At 41.7% G+C, this 16,741-nt stretch overlaps 1 pseudogene; it reads right to left on the bottom strand.

Moving 5' to 3' along the window:
* Window positions 1–513: 513 nt before the first annotated feature.
* On the bottom strand, window positions 514–16,154 carry LOC116401255 (oocyte zinc finger protein XlCOF8.4-like; annotated as a pseudogene).
* Window positions 16,155–16,741: the final 587 nt, after the last annotated feature.

Raw genomic sequence — 16,741 nt, 5'->3', positions numbered from 1 at the left:
GTGTAGAAAACAGACAGAAGTACAGACGTAGAGGGAACATGAATCAATACCAACATCAAAGACAAATATCTAAGGTTTCACACATTTCTTCTTCTTCACTCCGTGTAAAGATTCAATAGATAGTCTGATTTCTGTTTTTAATTGTTGTATTATAATAATAATGAACTTAATTAGATAACAGATGCTGTAACGTGCTTTAAAGGACAATAAAAAGATAACTTTTGACAGAACATTTCAATAATAGTAAAATAATAAATTAGTTAAGTGGTAAAACAAGATGAGTAAACATATATAAATACATGTGTGTATACGTGCAAACAAACAAACAGATGTGCTCTCACACACACATGAACATAAACACATTTATACAGACACAGAACATTGGGACCTTTATTTTAAAGTTCCAAAATAAACCTTGTGTCTTTCACAACATCAACACAAAGTACAATCTCTATTTATTTTTTCTTAATGAATAATTGAACCTGTCAACGTCTCACATCAAACATTTCCTCTCATTCAGTATTAAACACCATGAGGTTTTGCTCTGAAGACAGTTGGAGGAACTGGAATTCCATGTTCTGTTCTGTTAGGGTCACTAACACTTGTGATGGTTGCTGTAAGGGGACCCGGCAGATGTTTATTCTGTTCATTGTTTGGAACATGTGATGAAACATTTTATTTTATTCCATCTTAACAAGAATCAGATCGTATGAATAATGTGTGAGCCACACAATGACGAAACTTGTTTTTTAATAAAAATATTCTATTTTTGAATGAAGTGTTTCATTTAACAGAAGATCTGAGGTATTCTCTAGTGTGTATTTTATTAATTTAATCATTTAATAAACTTAATAAATATCATACACATCAATGGTCTCCTCCTGGATAAGTGTAGTATAACCAGGAGACCAGTGATGTGTTCAGTGATTTTGGTATACATTTCATTATAGAAATAAGGAACATTTCAAACACGTTTGTGTCACATTATTCAAACACTGAACAAACCGGAAAGTATCTCCAAAGTTGTGAAATGGAATATACCAAAATGCATAGAATAATGAAAAATACGTGTATGAGGAGGAGTTTCACTGTTTAGTTCCCTCTTGGCTGTAAACCGACGTAAGTGTCATAAACTTCTCTCGTTGTTTTATTCCAGTCTGCTCCTACGTCTGCGGGCATCTTGAAAGCAGCTGGAATAACAAGCTGGGGCTCCGCTTTGTTTCTTTACTCGTCCCAGTTTCGTCAAGACCAACTTAATCACGTCCAAGACCGAGTCCAAGACCAAGTCCAGAGCAAATTGAGTCCTGTTCCAGACCATTATAGGCAGTCGTTGTTTTCCAATATAGTGATGAAGAAGTTAGGCTGGACAGAGATAATCTATAAACTATATTACAACATACATAAACAACATATATATCAAACTAATCCATGCATAGAATTTAAGTTTGAGGACCTTTACAGTCCAAACATTAAATTCCTTAATGTACCTTGAAATTTAACGTTTCTACCCCGGGACCAACACCAACATGCACACAAGCCGGGACATTTCCATTTTGAATTTACTTATTGACATTATGATAATGCACTTTCGTTTAAAGGATTTCTTACACACAGCTGCTGAAAGGTTTTTCTCCTCTATGCGCTACCATGTGTATCTTCAAATTTGTCTTCGATGTAAATCTTTTCCCACACTCAGAGCAGCTAAATGGTTTCTCTCCATCACTACATCTGAACTCACTGACAGAAACGTCATTATTCACAGAGTTTAAACCTGACTGAGGTTCTCTGGTCTCCTTCCAATCACCACTGTCATCAGTGTCAGAAGAGTCTCCAGTCTCCTCATGAGTATCTGGTTCTGGATGTCTATCTGGATCTGAGTTCCTGTCTGGTTCTGGTCCTCCACAGTCCTCTCCATCAGCTTCTGTTTCCATCTGTTCAGTTTGTCTTTGATGAAGCTGTGAGGACTGAGCTTCCTCTTCATCATCTTCACAGGAGTGAATGAGAACTTGATATCAGCCTCCTCCAGACCTTGAAGCTGCTCTCCCTCCTGGTCCAGAGTTCCTCCTGTTCCTCTTTAATGTGTGGGGGCTCTGGGTCCTCCTGTTCCTCTATAATGTGTGGGGGCTCTGGGTCCTCCTGGTCCTCTTTAATGTGTGGGGGCTCTGGGTCCTCCTGGTCCAGACTGGAGCTCCACTCCTGCTGTTCAGGGGGAACCTCTTCTTTAACCACCATCAGCTGCTGGACGTCTGCAGGAAACAGGAAACACACATTGAGGGAAACTGTGACTACATACCAACTAGTGATGTAACAGTGAGCGTATTCATTGGTTTGATAATGGGACAGGTTGATACGAACACTGTACTGAACAGAAAAGAGAACAATCTCTCGACTTTCGATGGAGAGGCGAGAAGATGGCTGCTAAATTTTGAGCTCTAACGACTCGCGGCACGCTCACCAACCAGTTACTGTGTCTGTGGAGCAGACAGACCCGGATTCTTCAGTTGTTGTCCTTGGTGACTTTAACAAAGGTAAGCTGAGTCATGAACTCCCCAAATACAGACAGGTTATTAAAATGTCCAACCAGAGAGGAGAACATTAGATCACTGCTACACCACAATCAGCGGGGCCTATCACGCCGTCCCCCGTGCTGCACTGGGACTCTCTGACCACGTCATGGTCCATCTGATTCCTGCTTACAAGCAGAAACTAAAGCTCTAAACCTGTGGTGAGGAAATTCAAGAAGTGGACCAGTGAGGCTCTGGAGGACCTTCGGGCGTGCTTGGACTGCACAGACTGGAATGTCTTCAGGACTGCTACCAACAGTCTGGATGAGTACACAGAGGCTGTGACTTCATATATCAGCTTCTGTGAGGACAGCTGTGTTCCATCAAGCACCAGGTGAGTTACAACAATGACAAACCCTGGTTCACAGCAGAACTCAGACAGCTAAGGCTGCACAAGGATCAGGCATTCAGGAGTGAGGACAAGGACTTGTACAAAGAGTCAAAGAACAGGTTTAGTAAGGCGGTGAGAGACGCTAAACGACTGAACTCTGAAAAACTGCAATACCAGCTCTCAGCCAATGACTCTGCTTCTGTCTGGAGGCCTCAGACAGATAACCTACAAGCCTAAACCCCCCCCCATGAATGAACAATGCCTGGCAGACGAGCTGAACAACTTCTACTGTAGATTTGAAAGACAATGGGACATTCCTGACCCCACCCCCCCACGGCTCCATCAACCAGCCTCAGGCTCTGTCCATACTACTCCGTTTCTCCTTGGATGCAGAGTTGTCAATAGAAACGATCTCCGTCCACACGGGAGTTTCAGCATCATTCTCGAGTTGATCTGCATCCACACGGCAGCCTTCGAAGGTGGACAGCACGTGACCATTAACGTACACTGGGCATGCGCGTGACGGTGTAAACAGGAAGTGGATTGCTTGCTTAGTTAAAAAAAAAAATACGACAGAGTAATAAAGTAGTCTTTAATAATGAAAGGTTGTATTTGATACTTAAGATCTTCCTCTAAAATCTCCCTCTATAAACTCAAACAGACAGTTCGTGGAAAGTTTTAGAAGTTTTATTTTTCAGACTCAGTTACAGCGCTGCGGGTCTTTCTCTCTCGCATCAAATGTACTTTAAAATCAACACTTACACGTAAACGTTTACTAGATTATGGTCCATAAATGTGGTCAACACACGTCTCACTCTATTCTGCTCTTGCTTCGTGCAGGAAAGCTTAGCAGATCGCTAACAGTAGATCCGTGAAATAAAGACCATGGAATCCGTAGAAGAGTTTCAAGACTTCAGTGTGAATCTTTCTTATTTGTAAAACTGTGGAAACATAATATGAAATATGGCTTTACAAACTGTCCGTATACACATTACATGAATACAAAACAACAGTCCATGATATAGCCAGCATGTAACATGTCCGCCTAGCTAGCTTCTAAGCTAATTTTAACATTACCGCCAATGGAGAAATGCTAACCTCGATTAGCATTTAATACAACACAAATGTTATACTAAACACGCGAATAGAATATATCTATTCATATCTACATCTTTTCATGCTTCATAAAGACATACTTACAGACTAAGGTCTCTCAAGGCTACCAAAAGGAAGAAGTAAAACGTTAGTGCAGCGTGTCTTCTCATTAGAACATAAAAACAACGAGCTGCTCCATGGGGCTGATGCCGGTCACGCCGCTCGCTAATCACTCCAATAACAGCTGCTTCCTCCACAGAAATGCAGACTTTTACTGCACAACAGCTGCTAGCTGCTGCTAGCTGTTGTGCTAGCAGCAACATCATGTAGTTGTTGTGCTAGCAGCAACGCTTGCAATTAGTTATCCATGTTGAAATGAATCGCTAGTAGCCCAGTTTGTTTTCTTCCGGGTACGGGTCACGTGATAGTGAGTGTGACGATTCAGGGACTGAGACGTCATGGCTGCTAAGAACCAATCCAGTAGCGAACACGGGTGTGGGCGTCATTTTTTCTAAGCACATCCGTATCCGACCGTCCACACGCAAACGCAACCCCGGAGTTCTCAAATACCTCCAACCTCGGGGGAGTTTTCAAACTCCTCCATTTAGGGTGCTCCAAAACTCCGGCGTAGTGTGGCCGCTCAGTGTAAACGTAGCAAATACGGAGTAAAAACGGAGTAATGTGGACAGGGCAACAGACCACCAGGTCCCCCTCCCCCAGCCCAGCAGAGGCCCACGTCTCTCAAACACGCATCCCAGTGCCCCCCCATCTCAGTGACGACTCTCTATTCTTGAGAGACGTTAACAGGCTGCATAAAAGTCAGAATCCCCACAAAGCAGCCGGCCCAGTTTCTGTCTCCGGTGTTCAGACATCTTCAACACCTCCCTGGTCTTCATGGGTTCATCATGAAGACCAGGACCCCCACTGAGTCAGACTGTGACATCCTCAGGACATTTTGTTACTGTTACACTATTAAAATACACTTGCCACTTTAATAATATACTTGTTTTAACGTATTCTTATTAGTTTGTTTGTTTAACATATTTTATTGTAAATTTAAATATTTTTCTATTTTTTAAATAATGTCTCATATTACACTGTGTTTATTGTTTATTGTTATGCACCTTTGTGTAACAGACTTGATAAACAGTTTCTTGTTACTGTAACAGAAGCGAAGTGACGTCACAAACAAACATTTAACCGTTTCAACAGCGTTCAGTTACCGTAACGTGTAGAATAGAGCCGCTCTCCTGTTGTACTCGCGGCTGATGTGACGTCAGTTTAAACAGAGAGAGAGAGAGAAGAAGTAAAGAGAACCAACCTGCTCTGTGTAACCGAAGCTGAGGGATGAAAACAGCGTCCAGTAGTCTCCGTTGTCGCTCGTTCTCCTCTTTTGAACGAGAGAGTTCCTCCTCGTACTCTGCTATCGTTCTTTCAAACACACCAAATATCTCTTCAGCAGCCGCAGTTAGTCGCTGGTTGACTAAACATCTCAGCATTTGGACTTTAGACATGTTCACACAACCACACACAGAGACCCGGATGGAGCTCACACACACTCTGTGAACACAACACTCTGCTGTGAAGTTAGCCTCAGTGAACAATACAGCTTCCCGGGCACATCCGCTGCTGACTTTCAAAATAAAAGTCCGGAAGTCTTACTGAAATGACAGACTTTCTCATAAAAACACAGACAGGAAGTTAAATGATTGAATAGACTTTAAAAAAAAATAACATACATGTTGTAACACTGTGGTGTGATGTATGTTCAAGGAGGAGAGACAAAGAAACATATGGAATAAATGAAGCAGCTCTTTCACTTCTTTCCTTTATTAAGTCCTTTCAGTTTGGGAAACACTCGCTGCTTTTTACTTATTTAACCAACTCAGTTTGAAGAAAGACAAATATTTTATTATATTTTCAGATCTCTGATAAAACAGAAACATTTAAAAGATGACGGTAGTTTGTTTCCGTTTCCTTTAAGTTTCAAACAGAAAATAGAAGTTTTGGTCTCGGAGTGTAAATCTAACATTTATCTGTTAAAGTAAAGTAAAGTTCATGTTTTTATCAGACAGTTTAACGTTAACATGAGTGCTGTCACCGGTGGACATCTGTACATAGAGGCCTCCTTGTCTCTCACCACATTTCAATAGACAGTCATGAATATATATAGAAGAGAGAAAGGGGCAGTGGAGGAGAGGAGATTCACTTTTCTACATTGTACATTTGTTCCAAACAGATCAATATACAGAATATGTAAAGTCTATAAAAGTACATGGCATTATCAAATCAGATCAATCCATCAAAACATCAACTCATCACCAGAAAAACAAACTACAATCATCAAGTGAAACAAGCAAGTGAACAAAACATGACATGTTAAAACACTTGTTTCAACATAGATATATAATGTTATAGATCCTTTATTCCTCCATCGAGGGGAACTTGATGAATTTGGGGGACAGCAGCCTAATTTGAGGAAGATATTCCATCCTGTTGTAGAAACATGGAGGCGTCACAGAGAGAGAGGGTGGTCCCCCGAGTGAGAAAGGCTTTCTGCTGTTTCACTCTTGTGTGACACTCTTTGTGAGGAAGTAAGTAAGTAAGATTCATTCATAAAGTCACAAAGTTTTTAACAGGAGCGGTATTTCACACATAGATAACACAATGTGACCATACAAGGGCCAATCATCTACAAGAACAGATTGTAAAACATGAAACGTATTTAAGAAGGCAAAAAAACAGAAAATACACAATTAAAACATAAAGCAGGCCTAGGGCATGAGTTTTACCCAACCGCCAGTCTGAACAGGTGTGTCTTGAGCTGATTTGTAAACTAATTCGCATAATCAGTAAAACGTAGATGTGCAGGCAGAGCATTCCACAGCCGTGGTGCTACTGCCTCAAAAGCTCGGTCACCACGGGTCTAAGGCCGCATATGAAGGAGTCTGACCGTGTAGCGGTCCGTAAGTGAGAGTGAGAACTTTAAAGTGTATCCTAAATGCTACAGGGAGCCAGTGAATAGATCGGAGTACGGGGGTGATGTGAGACCGTCGATTTGTCCTAGTGAGTAATCTGGCAGCAGCATTCTAGATGACCTGCAAACGGTTAAGAGCAGATACACTGAGTGACGAGAAAAGTGTGTTACAGTAATCAATGCGTGAAGAGATAAAGGCGTGTATTATCATCTCTAAATCAGCTGTTCATAATAAAGATCTCACTTACTTTACTGATATTTCTTAGGTGGAAGAAACAGGATCTGGACAGCTGCTTAACATGGGAGTCAAACGACATGGATCGATCAAATATTAGCCCTAGATTACGCAGGTTGCAATGGGCAGCAGTGGCGAGTGGACCAATACTCTGCTTGATCATACGGACAACTTCATCTGGTGCAATAACTAGAACCTCCGTCTTAGTGTCGTTGAGTTGTAAACAGTTTTCCGCCGTCCAGTCTCTAATGGCATTGACACAGTCCAGGAGCCTAGTTAATGTGAAGGCCTCGCTGGGTTTGAATGACAGATGGAGTTGGATATCATCTGCATATAAATGATAGGACACATTATGACTTTTTATAATCGGTCCCAAAGGCAACAAATATAGGGAAAATAACAGAGGCCCCAGAACCGAGCCCTGCGGTACGCCACAAGACAGTGGAGAGGTGACAGACACAAAATCACCCACAGAGACATTAAAACTTCTGTCAGCGAGGTAAGACGTGAACCAGTCTAATGCTATGCCACATATGCCAACCCAGTCACGTAGCCTCTTAATCAGGATGTTATGGTCTACAGTGTCGTACGCAGAACTGAGGTCCAGAAGTACTAACACAGAGCAGTCACCTGCATCAGAAGACATGAGAATGTCATTAGAATCCCTCAGGAGAGCGGTTTCAGTAGAGTGTTGCTTAAGAAACCCAGACTGGAACTTGTCGTACATGTTGTGCCTCTCCAGTGCAGCAGTTAGTTGGTTGTTCACCACTTTCTCTAAGATTTTGGAAAGGAAAAGGCAGTTTTGATATGGGCCTGTAGTTCATGGGCAATGCTGGATCTAAGTATGGTTTCTTTAATATAGGCTGGATAGTGGCATGCTTAAAATAGGACGGGACAATTCCTGTAGATAATGAGGAATTAACAATAGATGTTACTGCAGGGCCAGTAATTGGCAGAACTTTCTAAAATAGAGAGGATGGTATAATATCCAGAGGACAAGATGGTGGCTTTGTTTTCTTAATTAAGTCCATCATGTGTTGAAGGCTGATAGGCTGGAAAGAGTCCAGAACAGCAGGAGAATAAGAGGAGCTACATGTAGATAAAGAGATCCCAGGCTGAATACCAGACATAATAGCTATTAGTGCAATGTTCAATAAAGGACTGCATTAAAAATTCAACATCATTGAGATTTGTATTGATATCACAGCAGGAGTGCATTGAGAACTGATCAGCTGTACCCTGAGTAATAATGCGGGAGTGGAATGTTCGTTTCAGACACAAGGGGTCAGTATTTACGGAAAGATCATAGAAAATACATTTATGGTCACTGATCAGTAGGTCCTCACAACGGACATGATCAATATCTAGACCCAGAGAGAACACAAGGTCCAAGGTGTGACCACCCCTGTGAGTGGCACCAGAAACTCAGTGGCTATACTATCTGTGGTATCATTAATATGCAGATTAAAATCACCAACCATTAGCACTTTATCTAGCTTGATAATAGAGGTCAGAAAGTCACTGCAACAGGGTGAACCCGACCATAAGTAGGGCACGAGTCTGTGATTCTGACAGGAATGTTCATGGGTCGGGAAGTAGAAGTTAAGGTGGAGACTAGGGAGGGAGAGAGTTGTAGGAGACCCACCAAGCCGCCAGGGGGAGCTAGTGTTGCTTGTAGGGGAGGGAGGGGAGTGCTTGTGTTGACAGGCTACCAGGTGAGGAAATGAGATGTGGGGTAGTCAATGTGATGGTGAAGTCAAGATGGAGTAGAAAATATTGTCAGATAGAGTGTGTGACCCCAAGCCAGTTGGGTGGACGCCATCAGGACGTTTCCAGAAAAGATTAAAATGATCAATAAAAGCCACGTTTCGGCTGTGCAGGTTGACTTCAGCCACGTATGTAGACTCAGCAAGCGGCTGAACCGACCCACGCCGCGGTTGTGTGGGGGGAGGGGTCCACTGATAAAGACCCATTTAACATGGACCTCAAGGGAGTCCAGGAGAATGCTGAAATCCTGTTTCAGTAATTCAGAGGACTGGTTGGAAATGTCATTGCATCACACATGCATGACCACGTCCTGGGCAAGTGGGTGTTTGGCCAAGATGCTGGGGAACTTTTCCAGGATGTCAGTTACCTTTGCGCCTGGAAAGCAAAGAGCAGCCGCCACTTGAAGAAGCAGGGCTCTCTCTTGGAGTCTCTCCACGTCGGCAGTGCCGGGCCTTGGCGACGCAGCGTACCTGAACCTGAAGGGGAGGATCCCTTCTAGCGTAAGCAGAGCTGGAGCTCGTCTTATGATGGACTGGTCTTCCCTCCCTTACCTAAACCTTAGGGGGGCACCAAACCGATGGTTAAGACTTCCCTCTTGTACCTTTATTTTCTGTTTGTAATAAGCCAGAGAAAGGTCTCACTGTCAAGGACCCGATAGTTAGTCCACCAAATATAATATGAATGGGTCTGAGTGGATCTGAGTTCCAGGCTGGTTCTGGTCCTCCACAGTTCTCTCCATCAGCTGTGTAGTGTGCGGTGCCCCCGGGAGGACCTCTTCTGTCTGAGTTCCCAGAAGAGACGCAGAAAAAGAGTCGCTCGAAAAAAGTTTAATTGTTACTTATTTATTTCTGTCCAATTCAAAGTATATTCTTTTGGTCCAAATACAGAGAAAAATCGATTAACAAAAAGATATATAAGAAAAATCAAAAAGAATTTTAAAACCCTGAACTCAGTGAGCAGGCTGTTTTCAAATGTCCGGAGATTTGTAAGAAGTTAAAGGTTAACCCCTCGCCTAGACCTGGTTGACTTCTCCCCAAGTAACGCCCCGATTCTTTAAAACAGGAGAATATTTATACTCTAACAACACCGGGGGGAAGTTCCAAGCCCCCTCCCCCTTTCTTGGTGCCTCTGTGGGGCATGACATGGGCATGTTAACCCCCCTTAAATTTAGTCATACATTGATGAACATATTGTTCTCTAACACAATGACATCTACTGGTACTCAGGACGTATGACACACCGTGCTCACTGGTTGATAATAATATTCAAATACATATACATCAGCGTATGTTCCACCAGGTTACAGGGATACAGGATGGTCCAAACAATACATGATATAAAACATAATACACCTTTTTGCCCAACGTAAGATTAATACCAGGGTATTCTCATATATATGTACCCTTCTGCATAAATTGCGCCTATGTCCTTAAGGGAGCCTAGCCCGTTAAGGGGCAAGAATGCGGACGCGGTCCGATGCCTAAACTAAGGCTGTATTAGACCCTAACCGAAGCTTAAAGTAAACATAAAAGATAATAAGTAAAAATGTGTGTGCAGGTATGCGGTCATCCTACTAGGCCAAGGGTGAATGTGTGCAGGTATGCGGTCATCCTACTAGGCCAAGGGTGAATGTGACAAGCATCCAGGGCTAATGCAGAATGCAAACATCTGTGTAAGGCTGTGAAAACATCACATCACCTTCATCTGTCCCCCTGAAAGTGGGTCACAAACCCAACCACCGGGTCACCTGGAAAGCCCCTCGAATGTGAGTGTGTGTGTGTGTGTGTATATGTTATCTTATCTGCACGTCCGTGCAGCAGGCGCCATCATACAAGAGACACAGAGCCCTGTGCCTCTCTAGGTTACATTTTTGTTTTTCTAAATTTTTTATTCGTTGTTTTGCTGAGCAGCAGTACGGTGCCTGTTAACACCCAATAACCAGGGCATTCCGTGTAGGGGCATTCACACTTTCGCAAAACACTCCAACCCGTCTAACAGCTGAATGTTTTCTCCTCTGCGTAGGTTCCCATGTGATAAACTAACTGGTCCTTGTTAGGGAATCTTTTACCACAAATGGAGCCGCTAAACGGTTTTGTTCCTGTGTGAATCCTCAAGTCTCTTCAGATTTTTGTTGCTGCCAAATCTTTGACTGCAGAGTAAAATGTTTCTCCCCTGTGTGAACTACCATCTTCAGATGTTTGTTACTTTTAAATCTTTTATCACAAACTGAGGAGCTGAATGGTTTCTCTTAAGTGTGGCTTCTCATGTGTCTCTGTAAACGTCCTCTCCGTGTAAAAGATTTCTTACAAACGGAGCAGCTGAATGGTTTCTCTCCAGTGTGGCTTCTCGTGTGTCTCTGTAAACTTCCTCTCCGTGTAAAAGATTTCTTACTAACTATGCAGCTGAATGGTTTCTCTCCTGTATGAGTTTTCATGTGTCTCTTCAGATTCCTCTTTAAGTTAAATCTTTTATCACACTCAGAGCAGCTAAATGGTTTCTCTCCAGCATTACATCTTGAATCACTGACAGAAACTTCATCATTATTCAGATCGTTTAAACCTGACTGAGGTTCTCTGGTCTCCTTCCAATCATCACTGTCATCAGTCTCAGGTTCAGAAGAGTCTCCAGTCTTATTAACAGGATCTGGTTCTGGATGTTCATTTGGATCTGTGTTCTTGTCTGGTTCTGGTCCTCCACAGTCCTCTCCATCAGCTTCTGTTTCCATCTGTTCAGTTTGTCTTTGATGAAGCTGTGAGGACTGAGCTTCCTCTTCATCATCTTCACTCTTCACAGGAGTGAATGAGAACTTGATATCAGCCTCCACCAGCCCTTGAAGCTGCTCTCCCTCCTGACTGGTCCAGAGTTCCTCTTGCTCCTCTTTATTGTGTGGGGGCTCTGGGTCCTCCTGTTCCTCTTTAATGTATGGGGGCTCTGGGTCCTCCTGTTCCTCTTTAATGTTTGGAGGCTCTGGGTCCTCCTGTTCCTCTTTAATGTGTGGGGGCTCTGGGTCCTCCTGTTCCTCTTTAATGTGTGGGGCCTCTGGGTCCTCCTGGTCCTCTTTAATGTGTGGGGGCTCTGGGTCCTCCTGGTCCAGACTGGAGCTCCACTCCTGCTGCTCAGGGGGAACTTCTTCTTTAACCACCAACAGCTGCTGGACGTCTACAGGACAGAATAAAGTACAGATACATTACTGATCACCACTCAGACTAAACTTAAACAAATAACAATAATTAATTGTAGTTTATATTGTCATACACAGAGAAGAAGACATGCAGCAAGTTTATGATGCCAGCTAGTTGAGTTTCATTTTCAACCCTTTATATATTTATTTGCATTGCAAGCTGATGCAAGCTTACTCTAGTAACATTTATTTATAAATAACAATTGACCCTGTGTTTACTTTCTTTGCTGATACGGACAAAATGACTCTGCAATAGAAGCTCAGATTTGGGAAGAGAAGAGATACTGGACAAAAAGGAGACAGAAAAAGAGAGAAGGTGATGGAGAAGAGCAAGTAATGCCCACTGTGCCCAGGATAGGATTAGCTTCATGTTGTTCAACACAAACACTACGGACATGATCCAATTGGCTTTTTCGCTTCCCGTCTGCATTGTGGGGGAGCTTCAGTCATGATCCGACGTAACATCGAGGTACGAAGGAACATCAAAACCTCCAGTCACTGAAGAAAAGATTGGATGTACCCGAGATCTTTGAGAACTGAACAGATGTAGCAGTGAGCAGTGATATGCTTGGGAGCACCAACACCCCATGGGTTTATTAAGTGGTCTGGGATGCCATTGTGGAAGGTTGAGGTAGTGGCTCCGACCCTAAAAGAGTGTCGGGAGTAATGAAAGGGAGAAATGCCAGACAAGGAGAGTGCGCGGTGTAATTGAAATGATGTATAGTTAAGTTCATGATAGCCAACTAGTTTCCTGCCATGTAAGTCAGATGTTGATTGATTTATGCTGAAATATTGAGTTCAAGCCTACCTGTTCATTTATTTTGCACATGGGTGCACATATACATCTACATAGGTCTGTCTGTGTCATGATAACAAGGTATATCTATGTTCTGTCATTATTTAATTATTTCTGTCTTTAATTGATCCGGTTTTCTTCAGTGATTTATATCATACAGTTTGGTATCGCGATAAACCAGCTTTCAAACATGGAAGAATTAAGTAGACTAGTAACGAGTATTAAATGAAATAATCAAGACAGTTGTTAGGATTAGTGGTTTGTTGTTCCCACCCTTTCTCAAGAAGTTGAAGCAAGAAGACGTCAGAGGACACGGTTCTTCTACTCTTCGACTCTGGACTTTGAAGCTGAAGGTTGATCTCCACAACCTCACCCAGGACTATGTAACCACAGGCTGATCGGACATCAAACCATCATGACAAGCAAGAACCTGAAGAAGTGCCTTCCTTCTCCTGGTTTTTAATATCCCGCTCAGAGAGAGGTGGAGACGAGGAAAAACAGGTGAAAACAACACAATTTACAGATGTAAATGAGTTTGACGTTTCTAGGTCAAATATACTGAAGTGAGACAATAAAATAATCTTGTATAGACATATGAATAAAACAGATGAATGAGCTTTAGACTTAAATATCTGAATTTAATCAAAATTAGAACTAATGTAAAGTCGCTTCCCAGACTTCCCTGGTGCTTCTGAAACTCAACTCCTGTATGATGACGGTACTGCACGTACATGTTGATGTGTTGATAGACGTTAATCAATGATACAAGTCACTGATTCTGGTCACATGCAATCCTTTTCATTCATTTTTGGTTCATCGTTATTCATTGTACTCTTGTGTATTTCATTGTTTGTTAATATATTTTCTGTTTAGTAGTTTAGTTGTGTAGTTAGTCAATAGATATTTCATTTATAAAGAAATTGATCATTTGATGTGTGTATATGAAATATTAAGTCCCTGTACACCCTGACAAGAACTCCGTAGCGACCCTGAGATTGAGATCAAATTCATATCATTTTCCCTATTTTTCCAAAATTGGGCGGCATCTTAAATTTAATCTTGTATAGAATTCTGTTAGTTAAACGAATGGTGTCGTATGTCGTCGCATCATTCTTTTAAAGTAATTTATTGGTTTTCAAATCACAATTGAATCATTAATAATCTTTACATATTTTGATAGTATTTAAGTATTATTTATTAAATCTGCGACCATTAAACACACTAACCCTATGAGGCAGGATCTTACCAAATGATTCATATAGAAGGATAGGCTTATTTGTTACCATGAGTATTTTATTTATATAAATTTAAATGAACCGAAATAGAAACTAACTTAATCACAGATGTGGATCTCAAGGAGTCATAGTATTTGAGAGAAGTCAGCATAAGGTCCAAAACCCAAATGTTAAAGCACTCTTCATAGTATGAAAAATATGTTAGCTTAGCATAACACATCAAATAAGGTACATGTTACTTTACATCAAAACAGGTTTCCCTTTATTTGCAGCTGGATGTCTTTCGCCTCAGGAATGTAGATGCTTGTAAAACAAGAGAGGAGCTTCATAAACCTTGTAGGTCATTCAGACATGACATGAGAGTCCAACCACTTAGTGACCTCGGGTCACTTTATCGATAAACAAAAATCGATAAGACTTTATCGATAAACAAAATGTTTTTCTCATCGTTGTTAATATCACATCTTTCCATCTTTCCATCTCCTCCCACTGCTGATTCAGCACTAACGAATGCTCTCAGAGTGTTTATTGCTTTAAACATCTGGTCAGAGATTCATGTTGGATGGACTTGCATTTATGTGGCGTCTTTCTAGTCTTCTGACCACTCAAAGCGCTGTACACGTCACGTCAACATTCACTCATTCACGCACACAATCACACACCGACGGCAGAGGCCCAAGTCAATGCTGGGGATAAAAGCACCACCGACTGACCAATCAGAGCCACGGATCCTAACATACTGTCACACAAAAGAGTTCTTCATAGTCCAGCTCACAGTCACAGGTTTAAACTGCTCACTGCACAAAACCACCGACTGTGTGAATGAGTAACAGCTTTATAAAACCACAACAGGTCGGACTAGAACTACATGTGGATTCTGTTTCATTCATGTGTTGCACATGTTTTATGGCCCGTATGACAATATCTGATCTTTATTCTTTCAGCTGTGTGAAACAGACCTGTGTGGTGGAAATAAAACTATTCAATCGTACCGAGTGAGTCCTATAATACTGAACACTGAAACAAGAAACATTGAGGAAAGAAGTTTGTCTTTAAAGTATTTATTCTCTGCGCAGAGAAGGCTTCACCGTCATACCGTCATCAGCACACAGTGGGGGGAACATCTGGTTTACATTACAACAACTGATCAGTAGTTTCAAGCTCCCCATTAACCCCTCCAGTCACCCCTTCCTCTTCTGAGCCTTGTCCCACAAATACATGTGTCTTTATTACCCTTGATTACCCCTGGGAGTCTTCACACCCAAACATTCTCTGGTTAAACTGCAACCCCCACTTATCCAAGCAAAGACAGAGACACCCCATTTGGTCCTGTTACCATTCTCCTCAGTACAGAATCATATGTCACACATAGTTCTGTTAGTGAGTAAGGCACATCGACTAAATCACAGTAGAAATGTACTAGCACACTAACACACTCTATCACACCTGTGAGCAAATCAGAAGGCTTTAATAATTCAAAGTACTGACGTTCATATGTTAGAAGCTCAATCTTCTGATGAGCACCAGGCTACACTAATGTAGTTAGTGTTATATGTGTGGAACTATTACAGTGGTGTAGGATTGTTAATAATTCTACTTTTTACAACATTTACACAGAGTTAAAATCATTATTGAAGAAAGATAGATGGACTCATTTCACAAATTAACCAGCTTTTTAATGACACTAAATATTGAGCTTCAATCAGATTTCTTGGTGTTTCGTCTTTAAAACCAGTTTGTTGTCCTTCATCAACACTCTGTGTTCTAAGAAGAAGTAAAGAGAACCAACCTGCTCTGTGTAACCGAAGCTGAGGGATGAAAACAGCGTCCAGTAGTCTCCGTTGTCGCTCGTTCTCCTCTTTTGAACGAGAGAGTTCCTCCTCGTACTCTGCTATCGTTCTTTCAAACACACCAAATATCTCTTCAGCAGCCGCAGTTAGTCGCTGGTTGACTAAACATCTCAGCATTTGGACTTTAGACATGTTCACACAACCACACACAGAGACCCGGATGGAGCTCACACACACTCTGTGAACACAACACTCTGCTGTGAAGTTAGCCTCAGTGAACAATACAGCTTTCCGGGCACATCCGCTGCTGACTTTCAAAATAAAAGTCCAGACGTCTTACTGAAATGACAGACTTTCTCATAAACACACAGACAGGAAGTTAAATGATTGAATAGACTTTTAAAAGAATAACATACATATTGTAACACACTGTGGTGTGATGTATGTTCAAGGAGGAGAGACAAAGAAACATATGGAATAAATGAAGCAGCTCTTTCAGTTTTTCATTACTTTACTTTACTTTTATTATTCATGTCGGCATTAATTAATTATTATTAATTAATGCCGACATGAGTCACTGCAAATGTCCACCCTCTCTGATCTCTGTTGGTCAACCCACCAACATACAATGGCACACAATTCAACTGTTTACACAGCAAAAAAATATCTTTTAATATTTCATTTTTGTGACTAGGAACTGCTACAGCAGAGTATTGTTGATCTGTATACTCACTAAATCAGTCTTTTATGTCTTACCTTAATGTCCACCT

This window comes from Anarrhichthys ocellatus, unplaced genomic scaffold (assembly GCF_004355925.1).
Source record: "Anarrhichthys ocellatus isolate YVR2014 unplaced genomic scaffold, GSC_Weel_1.0 scaffold297, whole genome shotgun sequence".
Taxonomy (NCBI): Eukaryota; Metazoa; Chordata; class Actinopteri; order Perciformes; family Anarhichadidae; genus Anarrhichthys; species Anarrhichthys ocellatus.
This window is presented reverse-complemented; position numbering and strand designations above follow the sequence as displayed.